The sequence below is a fragment of the Phaethon aethereus genome (genome assembly GCF_964289735.1).
Source record: "Phaethon aethereus genome assembly, chromosome: 17".
Taxonomy (NCBI): Eukaryota; Metazoa; Chordata; class Aves; order Phaethontiformes; family Phaethontidae; genus Phaethon; species Phaethon aethereus.
Window position 1 is genome coordinate 11,001,276 of NC_138593.1, and position 17,924 is coordinate 11,019,199.

The following is a 17,924-nucleotide window of genomic DNA, read 5'->3' on the forward strand; positions in this document are numbered from 1 at the left end:
AGGCAGAGGGGAATGGCTTAATGAATGTAATTTCTAATTCCCCTTTACCTCTCGAGAGTATTTGCAAGTCTGTCCTGTCCATTTGCACAGATCTTTACGTACTGATAATCCTTTCAATATCCTCTCTCAAGCAGTGGACTCCTTCCTAGGGACAGTACATCCTTGTAGCAGTAATCACTTATCTTCCCTTAAAAGCTCTCTGAAGTGCACCATACTATTTGATATTTGTACTGCTCTGCTCATGGAGATTAATCCATTGAAACTCATCATGTTTGAATTCACAGTACCAGAGGAATGCATAAGTAATCATTGACTAGGTGAAGAGTCAAGAACTCGCGCCTTCTAAAATGCATATTTTACCATCCACAAAGGTTGTGTATCACCAGCAGAATCATTCTGTGTTCTTGGATTCAGTTACTACATGGTGCAAATATGAGTTTTCCCACACCTCATCACTAGCTCTCAAGTTCTGATTAAGCAACTGAGCAAATATGTGGTCATCTTAAGTAGAAGTGCTGAAGTGCTCCCATCTCCATGTGGTTGTGTACCCTTACACCACTCTTGCCTAACCAATGGGCACCTTATGGTTCAAAAAGAGACTGGATTTTAAATATGTCTGTACCTTGCAGCTTAAAGCCAGACACCCTGACAGATTCAGCTGTGATTACCTTTGGTGGGAATAACCTCTCTGCCAAGTGTGAGCAACTGCCTGCAATGCAAGGGCACCTGATCAGCTCACATACCTGTTCTTCAGTGATCACCTTAAATTGCCATTGGTTTTAGTTTAGATTAATACTCCAGCTGCTATAAGAAGATGCAACGCTTGTTCTGCCACCCATGCTCCCATAGCAGCACCCTCTGACAGGAAGGATATTAGAGCAGGAAGGTAGGGATGAAGAAACCTGCCCTCCATCACTAAAACTCACTGAGGCTTTTAAGCAACAATCTGCTTGTGCTACATCTAGAAGAACAGCTGCTGCTCACCTGCCAGTGATCAGCATAGCATAAACCCCAGGCACAAGGTAATGAGCTGAATGAACTCTCTTTGGACTCTAAGGACTCAACTACTAAAGCTTATGCCACTGCTGCTGTCGTGGCTTGCTAGAAACCTCAGACCCTGCTTTGAACACAAAAGCTGAATGCCCATCCAGAATGCAGCACAGGCAAATCACAGCTTGTGTGAAACTTGGCCACAGCAAGGATTCAAGCCCACATGTCCTAAGCCTGATTTTTAGCCAGAAGTTTGTCCTGCAAAAGCAGGATGAAGCAAAGTCTGCCTGGATGCCAGTCAGCACTGCTAGATGCTATCTGTTGACCTACCAGGATCAGTCAAGTGGTTAATGTCTCCATTCCAAACCTGTTCAGTCCCTCTGCCCCACTCCAACCTTTGATACACTGGATCTTTACTTGCATCAGAAGGATGGTAGCTATACTACAGTGACTTATTAACAAAGTTTGGCCTAGCTCCAAGAGTAAAAGTTTTTGGGGACATGAGCCATATTTCCTCTGCTTAAAAATACATCTTTTCTGTAATAGCAACAAAATAGAGTTCTGTTTCACATTTACCTTTGGTAAAATCAGTATTTTAAAACATGAGCATATCAGCCTTGAGATATTTGGAAGGGATTTAGCATGTGCCCATCTTTCAAAAAGGACTTTCAAATGTCCCTTTCAAGACATTGCATCAAGAGGGCAGGTCCCTTCAATTATATTGCTATTGTCCAAGAGATCTTGAGCAAAAATGGCAACTTTCTGGAAAGTTGGTACTGGCACAGAAAATATTCTGCAGGCTTAGAAAGATTTGATGTAGCTGCTGTTTCTGTTGGTCAGTCTGAAGTATACATTCAGAGTCCAGACCATATTCAGTTAGTAACACATACCGCTCTCACTGTATCTAATTTATTGATGCGAGACCCATGATGCTTCACAATAAAGATTGTGACAGGAGCTGTTCCAAAACAACTATCCTCTGAAAAAGCGGAGCATGGAAAGATCTCTCCTCTCTGCCCCAAACAAACTGAACTACACTTTCAGTCTGTCACACCTTTAATATTAAATGATTAATATTTTATAGGGGAATTTAAGATGCAATCTACTGAACTAAACTATTTTCTTAATTTACTAACGCCATAGGTGTGATGGTGCCAGGTTTTATGCTTAGTAGCAACTTTGGAACTATAAAACTATATCCCTGAAGTAGGTCTAGGTCAGAAGAGTGTCCCTCTGCCACCACATCGTGTCTCAGAGGGTACAAGGTGACAGAGAAAGGCTGCTAGCTGTAGGAAACCCCTGTTCTAAATCATAATTATCCAACTGTTACTCTTCACCCCCACTGCTGAAAGGCAAGTTTTATAACAGTGAGCCATCAAAATTAAGCAAATTCCTATGTCCTTCAAGGGCAATGCAGTCTTATCTGCGGCATGTTCTTACCAGCACAGAGCTGGAACAAGTTGGATGCTCCTCAGCAAGTTACTCTTTCACTTATGCACAAGCAGAGTTTAGGATGGGGTCAGAGAAAGTTATGAAACTTGAAGTTAGTGTTTCTAGTTCTGACAGGTGAATAACTTGCTATGTACAGGTTGTGCTATGCACAACTACCTCATTTCAGTTGTACATAGTCTTTGGGAACCGTCAAGTATCTCTGTCTAGGCATTAATCTCATAGATTGTCCTGTTATAACTCAGACTTGCATGTTTCAAGCAGCAAAGCCACGCCTCAAACAGAAATACCATGGTTAATGCAGATTTTTTTCAACCTATTACAAAAAAGGAAAAGAGTACCTCCTGCAGGCCTTGCCACCTCTTTCCATTTGTGATGTTCATGGCATGGTCATCTTTAATGTTCTCCAAAAATTAGCATGCGCTATTATATTGAAACACAAGCAACAAAGTGAAATCTCTATTTGTTCCGTCTTCTAAAGGAGTGCATCCATCAGCGTATGAAGCAATGCCTTCACAGCTCTTGTAACAGAACTTGCAGGTACTGAAAAGCACCCTGAAGGCACTTCTGAGTAGTTTTTCTTTTTGCTTCTTCCCCCACCCCCTATTGATTTTTTTCCATAGGAATTTCATGAAGCAACACCAGCAACAACTCACACAACACAGATCACGCAATCACGTCTACTGTTCAGACTCCTCCTTTTTATGGCAGAACATGCAATCCAAGGTCTCAATTTCCTGATGTTTTAACTAATGCGTTATTGGAATAGAAGCTGTTACAAGATGTCCTCATTTTGCAGGTTAGCTATTTTTTCATGAGGAAGTCTCTCCCCTTTTCCAGAGCAATGTTGCAATCCAATACTACCTGAACATAAGCACCAAACAGTATCTTGAGTGCCCAGTAACATAGAGATATTAGGAAGCAGGTGAGGCTTCTTCCCACTAAATAACAGTTTCCTTTCTGACCCCTTGCTCCCCTCTTCCATGTTTAGGGCAACCAGTGGAAGTTAAGTACCAGCTGCACGTGTAGCAGGCAGTCCTAATTTCAACTAAACACCACATAAGAAACACTGATGCAAAAAAGATCACTGCTGAAAAAGCCCTGGAAAACAAGTCACTAGGGGACATTCTTAAGAGAAAAGGTGCTTTAGGAACTGGAAAAGTTGCCTAGCATGCAATAGGTCAAATTGACTAAGAGCAGGGATACAGCAGTTGACTTCCAGAGCTGAAACTAAATAAGCAGTTTGTCCACAGGCAAAGCATCTCCTTCCCCTCCAGTGAGAATTGCTTCCACTGCAATGCACCTGCTCAAAGAGGAGGAACCCACCAAACCCACATGCTCTCATTTTATGAAGCCTGGTTTCCCATAATCATCCACAGGTACACACTCCTCCCTGGGGCAAAGGTAAGTGGAATGAAAGATAACTGGTAAATGGGAAGGTTTATTAACCCTTTCTTGACAGTCGCATGGCCCAGTCTGGTTATATTCAATATATAACCTTTCAATACTTAAAGGGGGCTTATAAGAAAGATGGGGACAGACTTTTTTACAGGGCCTGTAGCGACACGGCAAGGGGCAATGGTTTTAAACTGAAAGAGGGTAGATTCAGACTAGATATGAGGAAGAAATTTTTTTAAATGAGGGTGGTGAAACACTGGCACAGGTTGCGCAGAGAGGAGGTAGATGCCCCATCCCTGGGAACATTCAAGGTCAGGTTGGACAGGGCTCTGAGCAACCTGATCTAGTTGAAGATGTCCCCGCTCATTGCAGGGGGGTTGGACTAGATGACCTTAAAAGAAGGTCATCTTCCTTCCTTCCAACCCAAGCCATTCTGTGACTGTTATAAGAAGAGTCAGCGCAAAAAGGTATTTCGTGAGCTTTCCTTGAAAGGATTTTTCTAAATCTTGTGTCATTTTGTTCTGCCAGATAGAGAGGATGTATGCATAAAAGAAGTAACAGCTTACTAGTGGTATTCTGTTTTGTAAAAGCACTTCCTTAATTTTGATAATAAAGGATGTTTACCCTTATTTCCTATTTTCTGTTCAAATTACTTTCTATAATAACTCAGTATGCCAAAGTGAGCCTAATGACAGTAGCAAGGACCAATTCATTAAACTTTACCTCATTTCAAGTCCTATCTGACAATAAATGCAAACCTTCTGCTCCTCCCTTACAGAAAAGCATGACTGTCCTCTGTTCAAGGTCTGTGTTATTTTATCACTTCCTCAATTTATTATCTTTCTGCTACTTAGACTTAGTCTTTACTCATAAATTTTATGTCAAGCTTCACGGTTTCCAAAACATACACCAATATGTACCATTTATTTATCAGCTTTATGAAGCCCTTCCATCTTTGCAAAGCCTTTCTGCCAGGCCACGAAAGGGACTGTGTACTTGCAGGTAACAGACCTGCCTTTCCCTGCAGCAGCCAGCAATCAGCTCAGCAACACAGTCCCACACAGCTTCCCCTCAACCTCACCATCCTGGAATAAAAGAGAGGGGAGGGCTACTAAAGGAAGAGAGGGGGAAAGAAGAGGGAATAACATGGGGAAAGAACAGAACCTAAACTGGTGGAAGGCAAAAACAGAGGGACAGGGAATGAAAGAAGCAGATAGGAGGACAAAATAGACTAAAGAGTAGGAAAGGGGGAAACTAAAGAGGAAAACTAAAAACTATCTCAAGGCTAGAGGCTTTCTTCAGTTTAGCCTGACTGCTGCAGTTGGACCTATCCTTCACGTGCACATTGAAGCTCTCAGATCACAGATGAAGTCTGGACTTTGTTGGTGTTCTGCAGAAGGGTTTATTTATTGTTATTGCCATAGCAGGTAACTATTTATTTTATAGACTGTAGAGCATCTGGACAGGGCAAAAAAACCAACCACCAAACAAAAACCCGCTAGATTCCAAAACAATAAATGAACTTGAGACTGCATTCACTGAAGAAGTTTCCACAGACTTCAGCCAAACTTGGAAAAGAACTCAGTTTCCAACTGAAGAAAATAATTGTAGCTACCTGCTTAAATTTGCCTGCTTTTGCTAAATCAAGACTCTACATAGATAGACGAGTGTCTTAATTGCCATGGAGCTGCTTTGAATAATTTTGCCTCTCCTTGAGTAGCTGTGGTCTGGCTCCTACTTGTTGGTGACAGATGGATCAGGAAATGTAGCCCAGGACTGGGACCTTGTGCTGATTTAGAGAGAAGAGCCCTCATCCCACAGAGCCCACCTTTGACGTGTTAGAAGGGATTCAGCAAAAACAAAACAGGCATATGGGGAACTGAGTGGATTTTCAGTGTTGTACCTCTTCCACTAGAGAGGTAACCAGAGCTGTTGGATTCGGTTTAATAATCAGCATGAGATGGAGATACCATAGCATAAGAAACAGCCACGAGCAGGAGCAGGTCTTTGTTTTCCAAGCACGTGTAGGAGAGGGCCATTCTTTTTGTTCTGGTAATGAGCACATAGTCTCCTGGGTGCAGTTTTGGTCCTTCATGTATCTAAATACTCATTTTCCTGGGCAGAATCTGTTCCTTCTCACACAAATACAGTTGCCCTTGAAAGTTCCTTGCAACAGGATTTTTTATATTTTTAACAAAGAATTAAATGTGGCCTGCTTGGCTTATTTCAGGATGTCTTTCTGCTTCACAGGCCAGATTCCCCATACAAGAATAATCCCCTGACATGCACTCTGCTGAGTGCTCTCTCTGTTCTGCATCAGGAGCTCTGTTCTCTCCCCCAGCATTGCCCTTCCACTCTGCTTCTGGAAGACACCCCCAGCATCATCCCATTGTCCCTGCAGCTTTTCTGGCTCTGCACCTGCCTCCTGGCCTTCCCCCTTGCTGACAGGTAAGAAACCTGCCAGTGCTTGACCTCCCATCTCAACAGGGCCTGCATTTTCCAAGTTGCTGGTAGTTTTGAGAGTCTTTCCTTTGTAAGATTGCTAAAGCAGCACTCCTCTTATCAGCATGCCATGTTGCTTATACTACATGCAAAACCAGGGTCAAATTGTGACTCCATCTTATGACCCTACGTACCAACCTTTCCATAGAACTTTTCAACCCAATAAGGAGTGAAGACCAACATCAAGTTGGGTGGTAGATAGGGTACCTTCAAAAGGTTGGATGGGCCGTGCAGAGATGAAGTATCTTGCCTGGTGACCTGATTGAAATCCCAGGTCACTAGACTCCCAGCTTCTTTCTCTGATCTCAGCCTCTGTCAGAAAACTCAATTCCCCTTGAAATCATTGGTTCATGTACTGCTGACCCTATCAAGAAGTTAAGTAGCTCCTCTAAGGGATGAATCAGAGGCTGTTCAGATTGCCTGGACAGAAACCCAGCTGCCTGTGACCTGGCCTTCATTAACTGAGAGAATCCAAAGTCAACACAGTAGATCAAGACCTGGCAATCCCTATAAAAGAGAAACGCTTGCTCTTCAAACCTAAGCCTGAAGGCTTGTGAAACAAAGGTACACTTTAATAAACTATGATTAAAGAGCTGTAAACGTACGTAATAAAAGGAAAGAAACAACTCCTCTATTTCACACCCCCATCCACCAAAATACGGAGATGATAAGATAAAATCATGCTGTTTACTCACTACTTTAAAAGCTCTGTTCTCCCTGGGTGCAGTTCACCTTCAGTTAGTAACACAAAAAGAAGGCGCTTCTGCCTTGTTCTCTTGCCCCTTATTCCTCAAGGTTTTCCAGAAGCAGGGATTTCAAAAACAAGATTGGTCACACTGAGCCGAGTGGCAGCAAGATTTTATATATGGGAGTGGTCAGAAAAGGAGGGTGATGTAATGAAGTCGTATCTTTGAGCAGTAAAGGCATGCCACCCTTCCCCCTCCCCGTCCCTGAAGAATTGCTGGCTCACAGGGGAAGTTGAGAGCAGAATGGTCAGACACTTTCTGTGCCGCACTTTCTCACGGTAGAGGGAACAGCATAGAGGGTGGAGAGCAAGGAAAGATCAAACTTGAATGGAGACAATACTTTGATGTTGGGTAGTCCCAGGAGTAAGTCCATACTGCAAAGTTCTTTCCTTTTCTTCGTGCATTGAACAATACTCTGCCCGTTACTGGTTTTGCTCATGGCACAAGCTCTGACAGCAAGGACATCCTCTGCACTACAGCACTGTTGCCCCCGTACCCACCCTGTTAGGGAAAAATCCCATTCCTGCACTCTTCGAAGTTAGCTGATGCTGGAGCACTGCCCTGCTCCATGGCCACAAGGGCTGGGAGGTCTGTGGAGAAGAAGGACTGTGTATCCCATAAAAGGTGGTGTCCTGGACACTGACCTGGGAAGCTCTTGACCTGCCCTTCTCCATCAGAGGAAGTCTTGTAGCCTCTGCATGGAGAGGAAATCTCTCAAGGATGTACCATTTCCAAAGGGAAAATAATTCATTTTCAACTTCCTTCATTACAGTTTTGTTGATCTTTCACTGGAAGGGCTTGTTTGACCACAAAAAGCCATGTCATGCATTAGGACAAGGTTTAACTGATTCACAGCTTATGAATTACTGGTTGAGTATCTCTGGAATAGCTGTACAAAGGAGACGCCAAATCTAACAGAAGACGTGTGTCTTCTCAGCTGAGACAACTATAAAAGGCAGGAGCCAGTTCAGGCTTTCACAAAGTGGAATTCATAGAGTTACTGTCATCTACGAGCAACAGCAGCAAGATCTGCAGGATCATGCAAGAGCAGCCAAATAAATGCCTCCAGCTCATAGAATCAAAATCCCGCAGCAGCAGGAACCTCCACAGCTAGTTCTTAGGTTTGGGTGGGGAAGGGAGATGTGGAATGACTCTTGCAAGCAGAGCTGCTTGTGCAATGCATAGTGAACTGGACTGGAGAACAATCTTACTTTTTCCACTTCCCAGGTTATTTTTCAGCCAGAGATGTCCTCTGTCTTCTTCATGTAACACTGTACCAGCCTAAGTAACAGAGTTATTTAAAACACTGTAAGGAGTGTTCCTGTACACCAAATCATGGTCCAAATCTCATTTACCCTAAGGAATGGGCCCACTTTGATAGTGTCAAGGGACTCAAAAGCAGATACATATCTGAATTAGATCCCCTTCTAACTGCTAGGGAGGCTGCATAAGAGATTTTTTTCAGATCTAGGACAACCAGCTTTCTCTTACATATGTAAGATTTGTTCACTATATTTGCACTCCCCTGCAAATTACATAAACATGAACTCAGCAAACTACTTCCTCTTGTTCTGTTGCTTTGGAGGGGCCCTGGCTTTGGAGCTGTTAGGATCAAAACAGAAACAATTAACATTGAACTGTTCTGATATCCTTATCGAAAAAAGAAATCTGCACCCCTGGCAGGCATTTTTCAGTACAACCACAACTGCAGCAGACCCTGTCCATCCCAAAGAAAGCTCCCCCTTTGCTCAAGGTGCAGCATGCCTTTTACAGGATAGTTTGGAGACTGCCTAAACACACAGGTGGGTGGCAGAGTGAGCTCTAACCAAACTCTGAACACAAAGAGGAAGAACAGAGTCATAGTTGGTCCCTTCCCCTACTACTCCACTGATACTCATGGTAAGAGAGGGAGAGACACAGAGGAGACTGTGTAAAGCTGCCTACCAAATAATGGCCTCCAGTACTCGCTGCATCTACAGGAAGCTCCCCAAACTCCATAACCTGTCCAGATTGCCAAATTGTAATCATCATTACTACGAAAATTTTTACTGCTGCACAGCATTTTTAAGCTACTATCAGGGCCAGGGAGCCTTACAGGGCAACATGCAAACAGCATGCATATCACCGCTTTAGAGACAGGGCAGCAGAGACAATCTTGCCCAGGGCTTCAGAGCAGCTCAGTGCCCCAGCTGGAATAAGGAATCTTCCCCCCAGATTCCTTTAAGCATGTTGCTAGACATCACCCCTCTTCCCTGTCATGTGTCTGATATATACAGTAAATCCAGACGCGGCTGGAAGTGACAAGTGCAGAGGCTGACAATGATCTAACTGCTCAGTGCTCCGTGGGCTGTTGTTTTCGCTATTTCTCATGTTTCTCCCCCACTGTAAACAGGAAATGAATAAAACATGAGGGTAGCTCCGTCTCCTTGTGAAAAATGACAGCAGATTAGATTGCAGCAGAGGAGTTGAGGAGAAGTTCAAAGTGTTTGCCACTTAATGGAAAACTTGCAGATTATTATAGAAAGTTGTTGGGTGACTAATTGCTGTTAAAGTCTAACCAAAGCAAGAGGGCCCTAAAACCAGAGGAACAAGGACTTTTCCCAGGAAAAGCCAAGGTACACTATACAGACCTCAACAAATCTTCTTTCCATTGCCTAAGAATCAGAGGGACTCAGAGACATGAGGCTCAGAACTTATTCCTGGATATGAACAAACACTGACCTGAGGCTCAGCCCCATGGAGATCTGCGTGTGCAGCCCGCCCAAACTTCACTTCGTGAGAGCTGCGCTTCTCAGGAAGCCTCACAACTTCTTGTCCCTTTCTCAGCAGTTTCTCCTGCAGGATCAGCTCTACTGCTCTTGGAGCAACAAATGAAACCTCTCAGCACAAAATTTAGCCCATCCTGGTAAGCCACAATCAGTCCTGGGTTACCAAAGGTAACCCAGGTAAATTTTCAGTTGGACCACTTAACAGCACCGATAGCAAGGGCAGGGTTGCAACCTCTCAGAGAGGTATGGGACAAAGCAGCAGAGTCAAGCAGCAGTGCAGCCATCCCCAGATCTGTTATCCCCACTTGTCAACCCACATCTCCAGGCCTCTTGGTGCCTGCCTCCACCACTGCACACTGCAGGGCCACTCAGCTGACATGGTGGTGGGAATCAACCCATCTCCAAGGGTGCTACAGGAGCAAATAGCCACTGATGGCAGTTCAGGTGCTGCGTGGGAAGAATTTTCACTGAATCTCTGAGAAGACTTTAGATAAAGTGCTAATTTGCACTGAGTATGCAGGGGCTACGTACCTTCTGGCTACACCTCCACCAGTATCCAGAGGGCAAATCCATCTCTAGGATGAACACCCAGAAACAAGAGTTTCATGATTTCTGATTTACACCAGGACCCTTTTCCCTGCTGTAGGCAGGTGAGGAGGGTGCTCAGCAGCCGTACAGATAATTCATATAGCACTACACAGGAAGGTTGCATACTGTGGCAGATAGCTCATGCTGTGAGAACCTGGATCTGTATCTGGTTTATTTCAACGTCTCTCAGCACCTCACACTCTCTGTTTGCTCCCCAGAATGACAGCCTTGAGAAATAAATGGGTTTTCCTTTCTGTAGATGTCACTCCCTGCAGCTCCAAGTACTCCCCTAGTCTTTCAGGCTCACAGTTAGTCCAGTTAAGACTTGGTAATACAGTTCATGTCTGTGTGGCCATTTGCAACCCAACAGTTTTGACCTTAAGAGGGAAATGCATGGTACAGATTTAATCTTGGTGAAAACGAGCAGTAGTACAAGAGGAAATGGCCTCAAGTTGCACCAGGAGAGTTTTAGACTGGATATTAGGAAAAATTTCCTTACTGAGAGAGTTGTCAAACGTTGGAACAGGCTGCCCAGGGAGGTGGTGGAGTCACCATCATTGGAAGTGTTCAAAAAATGTGTAGATGTGGCACTTCAGGACATGATTTAGAGGGCATACTGGCGTTTGGGTTGTTGGTTGGAATTGATGATCTTAAAGGTCTTTTCCAACCTTAATTATTCTGTGATTCTGTGGTCCTTGAGCCATAGCCCATATGTGGGACAGACACCATCGTACAATGGGGTAGGCTCCTGTCACAGCCCATAATCTGCAGAGCAGTCAGGTATGTTCATTTTCCACCAGCCCAAGAGTATACACCAAAAATCACCTGGTATTTCTGTGCTTTCCCAGGATGGTGATCTCAAAGTTCATACAAAAGAAGACCACAGAGACAGGAGCCTGTCTTGAGTGGCCTCTGCATCTGAGTGCAGAAAACTGTTAGGTTTGATGCTTGCAGCATCTCCTCCTCTGGGCAGAGCATAACATATAACTGTGGAAGGGATAAGTGCTCAAACACCAATAGGTCTCCTGAGAGAGGCAACCTGCTATCAGGAGAACAAGACTCACATCTCAAGTACAGGTCCCAAAGTCCTATATGGGAGAAAAGAGTCCCTGTCTGGTTTAGCTTGTTCCCTGCCCAGCCTTCTTTAGTCTTGTTTGTTTTGGTGCTGCAAGGGCACCAGAGATGGCCATTGCTTTTGAGATAGCAGAATCTCTGCCTGAAAGCACTTGCAACCTATCTTGGGAATTGTGAATGGGCTGGCTGGACTGGAGGCAGAGGCTGTACCAGCACAGCTCCTGGGAAGACCCACTTGCCATGGCTTTGGAAGGAATATGCATGCCACAGAGGCTGGACACACAGCACTGCACAGCAACCAAGCCTGCACATGAGCTCAGCCCCATCAGCTCTCCCACTCCATCCCACACGGATGGGCTGCTCTGCGTTCGCTCCCCAGCCTCTCTGTGTTGGGATGGGGCAGATGCTGGATGTTTTCCCATCTGCTGAGCCCACACCTGCTGCCATTTCCACTGAAATCACAGATCCTTTTACAACATTTTCAACCTGATCTCTGGGGAAGGCTTTTGCTGTTTCCCCAATGTGCCAGGGCTGCAATTAGCTGGCAGAAGGCCAGTCACACCTGCACAGCACAGCACAGTGGGGTACGAGTGAGCAAACTGCTTTTAACCCCCACTTATCAACCTAGGAGCCCTGACCACTGCTTTCAGGGAGGGAGAAATGGCAACGGATGGGAAATCATAGGCATTTCTCTGGCTCTGTGCTCTCAAAGATCAGGGTGTCTTCCACAGGCCAAGAGCAGGTGTACTACAAACACAGGCACCCCCTAAATTATGAGAGCCACAGCAGCCAGTGCCATCAGGCACAAATGGACATTTGCAAGGGGGGGCAAGTGGCCTCACCAGGGAAAGTTCCTCACCTTCCCCTGCAGAGGGGGCTTCCCACAGGCTGCGGCGATATTCCCACTCTCCTTCCTCCCCCAGATGTCAAGCGCACGTCCCCAACTCTGGCCCTCTGATGCCTGGGGAAATGGTATAACCATTTTCTGATAGCTGTTGTCCTTCTGTTTCCCCCCTTGTACTCTGCACAATTGCCTCGCAGCACTGGGGAAGAGGGACGATTTGCTGGTGAGGTCAGCCCTGGTGTGTGATGGGGGTTTGGAGGAAACAGATCTTGGGGACTCGACAAGGCTGCTGCCCCATGAGAGCTCCCATGGCCAGAAATCAACTTTGAACTCCAGCAGGGCAGGGTAGGCCAGGCATGTGCAGAGACAGAAAACTACATGAAGAGACTTTTTTTTTTAGAGAGCAGGAAGGAGCAGGGGAGAGAGGCAGAGTCCAGGGCTCATCTGTTCAGATCTGAGCCTACCAGAAATGCTGGCTGCTCTTGAAAGGGCTTCCTGCCTCCGCCCATGCTGCCCCCGGCTGCCTCGCTGGCCTCCACCACAGAGGTCCCACCAGCCTGGAGCTAATTTGGGCTCGTGGGGAAAAGCACAGAAATACAATGGTGACAGGAATGAAAAGCAATGGGGAAGACGACACCCAGGAGACTCATCCTTATCAAGGAACAACATTATGCCAAAGGGGAGCTGTGAAAACTGGGAAGAGCCTTTTGTAAAACCTACAACTGAGCCAAATCCTGCAGTTTTTACATGTTGGTCCCTCAGGAACCCCACCATGAAGACTGCCCCAAAGGGGGACCCCTGTGCCAGGTCAGGCCACGTGCCAGACACGGTGCACATACAGCAGTAACGCAACCACTGCACAGTCGCTGTTCGCCTTGTTCATGTGCTCTTTAATTACAGTTTTTGTTTGCAAAGCATCTCTTACAAAAAAGACAAATTGCATTACTCTCAGCTTATTAAAATCACACTCAGAGTTTCTCAACTACTAATTACACCCAGGCAGCACTGTCACGTAATTAAAGCTGGGGACGCACGTTTGGGGAGCCAGCCGTCACACAACCCCATCCCTGCACCACTCTAACCAGACGGGCTGGCCAGAGCCAGGCTCAGCCACCACAATGAGCTCAGTCCTTCCCAGGCCTTGACCCCCCATGATACCCAAGCACAGCCACTGCCGTGCCATGACGCACATAAGGCCAAACACCTCCTCGGCACCAGGGAAGGTGTCCCCTGTACCAAATCTCCCCTGGTTACAGCTGGACACCCGCTTTAACTCTGCTGCACAGGCAGGGGCTGGGTGAAGGGAAACATTTAGCCTTAGGGTTATGGTGCTGAGGCCTGGGGAGAGAAAGGGAGTTTACTCTTGTTTCTACTGCTAAATGATTGCAATAAATCACATTGCCTGTCCAAGCTACCATTTCTTCACACATAAAATGGAGATTTTGGGCTTCCCTGTTGACTAAGGGCCTCTGGAGACAAACTGCAGGAAGGACTCTTGCTGGCACCTGTCTTGCACAAACTCTTTAAAGCCTGTGTAGACCATGGCACACCGACAGAGTTGGGAGTGCATTACAACAGGGGAAGGTGTGAAGCCCGAGAGACTATAAGCCCCAAAGAGCTGAGAGACAGCAATAAAGGAACGTACAGACCTGTGAGGAGCTGGAGAACCGACCCTGCCTCTGCACCGCTCAGTCTCAGGAGAAGAACTACAGGTGTGCCAACAGCCATGTGGGCAGCACAGCAGAACACCTGCCCCGAGCTCAGGGCCTCAGAACTAGAGCTCTCCAGAGCACAGCTGGGACCAATTAAGCTTCGGGCTTGACACCAGCACTGGCCTCCCACTGGCGAGGGGATGCTTTGGAGAATACCACCTCCAGGAAGACAGAGTGCTAATTAAGGAAAGCAGATAAACACCACATCTGTTTCAAGATGAATTTCCTTCCCACTGAAATCCTCACAAGTTCCAGTGCTCAGCAGGATGCAAACACATCCTTAAATGACTTCCTGGAGCCCATGTTTCAAAGATCAGTCCCTTCAAAAGCAATAACATGCCAAGATCAATAGCAATCCCAGGAGAGCTCTGAGCATGCCAGCTCTAAAACTGCTGAGCTATTACTACAGCCAGTTACTTACCAGATTCTAAGGGGCAATTCTACCTTTTCACATTTTAAAAGGCTACTGAGACTTCCTAAGCAGTCAGGCTTACTTAAGTACCAAGAAAAAATAAATTAGCAGGAAAATTTACATTTTAGAAGCAGCATGACATGCCTGTGCAATATATCCTAGAGAGGCAAACTTGCAGAGCTTCATGGGGAGCAAAGCAGCAGATACCATTCACCAGCAAAGAGGAGCAGAGCGCACTGACTCCTGGATGTGATCCCAAGAACATGTTCACCTGCTCCTTGGATGATTTTACTACTAATTCCCTGAAGTCACTAATAAGTTATGGGAAGCAGATATCAGATAATAATCTTTAATCCAATACAAGTTATAAGTGAAGAATGAATGATCAAAACTTCATGTGGAAGAAGTTGAGTGAGGTGCCCTATGGATGCTAGAGGCAGCATGTTCAATATATTTACTTGTGGCTCAGTAATGAAATGGCAGAAGATAACATACGGAGCTAGCAAAGGACGTCAGGAAAATTTCAAAGAACTTGTGGAAAATTTGAAAACATCTGCGAGACAGGGCAAATAAGAGCAGATGAAATTCAATATAGAGAAATATATAATGCATGGCTGTGATAAACCAATATGAAGGATAGATATATACTGATGGGTTTGAGTTAGCAGCTCATTTCACCACCATTAAATCTTTTGTACAGATTTGTGAAAAAATGCGGCAAGAACGAAGCAAGAATTTGTTAGCTCCTGATTCATCCCCTCTTGTTTAGAACTTATAAATGAAACTGGGTCTGTAAAGAGAAGAAGTATTCCTTTGAAAGGATAAAGAGGACAGAGGCAGAGTTAAGAAGCAAAGCTGGCAAATCAAGCTACAGCTATAGAGGCTTTCTGAAAAAAATAACTTAGTATAAGGAACTTAATATACCTAAGAAATGGCATAACACAAATATTATGCCAAACAACCTATACTTATATTGAAAAACAAAGTGTCTTATGGTCTAGGGCGTTCACTTAAGTAAAGCTAACTGTAGCTCTCCTTGGAATAGCATTGAAATCTATCCAAATAGGAGAATCCAGTTCTGACAGAGGTCATTTTTTTCATCCCTTAAAACGCGTGTGCAGTGTCAGAGCATGCAACGGGAACACAATGCCTGAAAAGCAAAGGCAGGATTCCCGAGAGCTTCAAGCCTTCCTCTCCCTACCTGGACCCTCTGGCAGCATAATATCACCCATCCTGATCTCACCTCCAGCCTCCAAACAGAGTCACTCTCCCCACTCCATCCACTCCACAGACACACCTGCGCGCTGCGATCCTACCTGGAGCTAAGTGGGGTTTTCCACGCAGGCAGTGCGGCATCTCAGGGGTCCTCCCAGCACATCCCTGCCTGGCCCAGGGAGAGGAGAGTCTCTTCTCCAGAGCAGCCAGGCTGTTCCCCTGTGGGTGAAAGGCTGGGTCAGTCCCAGTTCTTGTACTGGGCACTAGGTGGCACAGATGGGAGGAAATTCAAAGGTAGCCAGCCTGTGATCTGTGCCATTTCGGACAAGGGGGTTTGCCAGCTGTCCAAAGGAGGCAGCTGCCATGGGGGATGTACTGCCAGCAGCAGCAGCAGCCCACGGGGTATCCCCTCCATGGGGTGCTCCCCTTGCCACTGCGCCACTGCACCCCCTCAGCATCCCGTCTCATCCTGTCCAGCCAAAGGGTTGCCTGAGCTGCACTGAAGCTGGATGGCCCTGCAAAGGGCCGTGGCCTGCACCCATGCCCCTGCCTCTTGGACATGACCTGCTATTCCTCACCAAGCACAGGCTCACTGCCTTGGGCACACAAACACCTTGTTCACAGAGCAACCCTATATTTGGCTCAAACTGCATCAAAAAGAAGGGGAAATCCTCCCTGGGATAGACCATCCTGTTTCACTGCGAGGCTGCTCCTTGGGCATCAGCCTGCAGGATAACAAATACCACCCGACACCAGGGAGTGTATGGAGAGATGACAAGGGCCAAGAACCCCATCAGCAGTCTCTCTGGGTTCAGGGTAGGTCTGGGGAATGGCACCCCAGCACATTTCCTTTGCCCTGTGGGATGATGGTGCAAAGAAGGGAGGCACTTGGTCACTGCTCTTAAAAGCATTTTTAACAAGGTAGCTCCTCTAAAGCAGCTCACTTTTCCCTCTGGTTTTCTTCCTTTTCAGCACTGCTGCCTGCAATCACTTAGGCAGGACCTGTGCCCCGGAGCTTTCCCAACCTCATCTTCCTCAATTTCTTTAAGGCGTGGATGAAATTCCTTACAAGTGAAATGTGTGGACTGATGCGATGAGGAAAACATGGGCTAAGTCACGCAAAATTGCTGTGGTGAGCACAGAAAAGGCAAAAGCATTTTTTATGGTGAGAAAAAATTTAGGGGAAGGTGGAAGGTTGTATGTTGGCCTCTGCTGTTCTGACATTAGAAATTCACTTTACCTCAAAGGTTAACAGAGTTAATGCATCTGGTGAAGATCATAGGCTCTGACAGCCTGTCTGGAAAGGCTCCATCCATAGCACTGCACGAGGGACAGTGTGTGCAAGATGGCACTGAGGCAAGGAGCAAGCTTTGTGCACAAAGCAGAAGCAGCACACAAGGGTGTTATCCAAACCAAACCTGAACCTGGCAAAGCCCAAAAGAGCTTTTGTGCTGAGCAGCTCAGTGGTAACAGGTATTAATGACACAGACAAGACTCCTAGGGAAAGCCTGTCTGCTGAAGAGAGCAGCACTGGACAGGCTACGCTGCAGCATCCTGCAAAAGATCAAGGCAGCAGTACTACCTTTCCTGTCTGTCTGCTCATGGCGCTGCCCTGCAGACTGAAGTGGGTCTAGGGATCACCTAAGTTCAAACCCCTCAGGGTGAATCCCTCAGGGTGTCTTAGGTGAGAGACAAAACATAAATCAGATGCTAGCAGTGTAAGCTTACACCAAATTCATCACTGGTGAAAACAGGGCAGTAGGTCAATTTGGCTCAGTGGCGCTTATCTTTCAAAGGCTGGAGTGTGACACTGGTGACCATGGCACAAGCTGGAGGGACACTCATGCTAGCTCCAGGGGGCAGCTCCAGTCCGATGTCCAGAGGCTAGATGAGCAGCACAGAACAGCCAGAGAAGCCCCTTCAACTCTGGGCTTTCACCAACAGACTTAGAGACCTGCTGCTGATCACCCATCTAAGTCCAAACGCTGGCTCACTGGTGTGTAACAACCTGGCTCTGAAAGCTGCCTGGGCAGAGGAGGAAATGCTTCAGAGAAGGCTTTTATGCTCCAGTTGCCACTTCAAGCCCTGCTTCTTGTACTCTTCTACTACTCTTTAAGTACTTGGGCTGTTTTAAATGGGAGATGTCATTTTATCTTTGGATATAGATGGAGAAAAACTAGTCAAGCTGGAAAGAAATAAAAACAGCTGCTCACTTTTCCAGGCCTG